Source organism: Triticum aestivum, chromosome 7B, assembly GCF_018294505.1.
Source record: "Triticum aestivum cultivar Chinese Spring chromosome 7B, IWGSC CS RefSeq v2.1, whole genome shotgun sequence".
In the NCBI taxonomy this organism is placed as follows: Eukaryota; Viridiplantae; Streptophyta; class Magnoliopsida; order Poales; family Poaceae; genus Triticum; species Triticum aestivum.
This window is the reverse complement of record NC_057813.1, coordinates 486453229-486455423: the sequence shown is the minus strand read 5'-3', so window position 1 is coordinate 486455423 and position 2195 is coordinate 486453229.

Here is a 2195-nt window from a genome sequence, read left to right as displayed (position 1 = left end):
CGGGCGGGGGGGGGGTGGGGAATTGGGAGGGGAGTGGAACTATGTCTTATGGACGCATTTGTCTGAAATGTGATGGGGAGTTATAGTTCTACCCTTGCCTATAGGCTTCTCGGCTTGGGTCTGTGTACTGAGGGTCGGGGATAGTAGAGAACTTTGCTTCTCCCCAAATAGTGGGCGGGAGCGATTTCAGGCGAGGAGGGCGTGTTTTGAACTATAGTGGGCGCGAGTGAATTCGGGCAAGGAAAGCGTGTTTTGAAATAATGGGCGCGAGCTATTTCGGGCGAGGAGAGCATCTTTTGCCGACCATGGTTTATGAATTATTTGGCACATGTCATTTCGGCCGAGGAGAAGGCGCGCTTGGATGAAGTTACGAACCTACCCTCGATGTACAACGGGCCAATTGATGCGTGTCCCACATAGGACGGTAATTTCGCGTCTCCCATTTATTTGCTCGGGCGAATTCCACCGAGCAGAGAGGATGTTTAACGGTTCGTTCAAATTTTGGGAGAACGAGCATCCACGTCTACCTTACCAAGTCGATTTGAATCAAATTTTGAAATATTAGCTTGACACCTCTTTTTTAGATGGAGAGATGATGCTCGGGAGTAATGTGTTTTTACATGCTCGTTGCTAGCGATTTACTATATGACAAATAGTTGACCCACTCAAAAACGCGAATCAAACCCAAAATGAAATATCTCGATTCAATGAACTAGCTCGTTCAGTAGGTCAAAATAGTGAACTAAATCCAAAATTGAACACCTCAATCGAGTAGCATGTTGTACAGTATTATAGTACTCCATGAACATGTTGAAAGTCAAATTAATGAACTTGTTTGATATACGCATATATCCGTTCATGTGTGGATTGCATACAACATGCTCTCCAATTTAAATATTTGAATGCAAGTTTATATCAGTCTTTGATGCATAAAACGCGACCTCCCCCTATCCCGGACTCCTGTTCTCTCTCTCTCTCTCTCTCTCTCTCACTCACTCTCTCGCCGACAATCTTCAATTCTGTCGCATGCATCCGACACAAAAACCTTGTTGGTCCCTCTCCCTTTCTCTCTGTGTGTGTGTGGGGGGGGGGCTCTTTCTAGTCCGCATTCATATATACACCATCTATAGGTCTCTCTCGCACACTATGTATGATACTCTAGCTAGTCCAAGCTAGATATCTTGGGTGCACTCATCGTACGCACACAAATTCCTTGGCTCTTTGCCCGTAACTCTCTCACGCATCACTATGTCGTCTCGGAGCTCTTCCCCCCCTCTCTCAAACTCTCCATCCACTTGGGTCACACATACACATGCATATCTCACTCGCACTCGATAGGCCCATCTAAAACTCTATCTCTCTCCATCGTTCTCTCTCCATCTCACACGCACACACACACAATCTCATGCCCAGCTAGCCAAGTATGATGGTCTCTCACTCAATTGTAGGCACACGCAGTCCCCCCTATATGTATATGACTAGCTAATCTTAGTCTCCATCACAAACATGTGCATGGTCTATCTTGATTTCTCTCGGGGCATCTTTCTATCGCGCACACACTCCCTCGATCTCCCACCCATATAGTCCCCTCACGATCTCGAGGGGATCTCTCTATCACAAACACACCCTCTCTCGCTCCCCATGCGTCCATGCCATCCATGTGTCCCTCTCGACCTTTTTCCTTGTTGGCCAGACCTCTATTGGACATGTGCTACAGGGGTGTCTCTCTCCGTTGCAAACAATCACACACTAGCTATCTTCGTGTATCTCCTCGCCTCGCTTTTCCATATCGGAGATGCATGCGTGATATGTTCGCATAAGAAACGAAAAAACACACACTCTCTCTAATTTATCGTTTGTTGTCACTTTCTCTTTCACACACATACTCTTTTTGCACACTTACTCATTCTCCTTCACACGCACTTGATCTATCTCGACTGAGGCACTCACCTCCGTCCATAGCACATAGATTTAGTGAAAAGTCAAACATCACAAAGTTTGACCATGTACGTGGAGAAAAAGAATTACATCTAGTACGGCAAACATATACCATTAGATTCACCATGAGATGTAGTTTTGTATGATGTATCTTTGGTATTGTAGATATAAATAACATTTGCATAAACCTGATCAAAGTTTCCAAAGTTTGACTTCTAAAAACTTTACATGCACTGCATTATCGAGCGGATGGAATA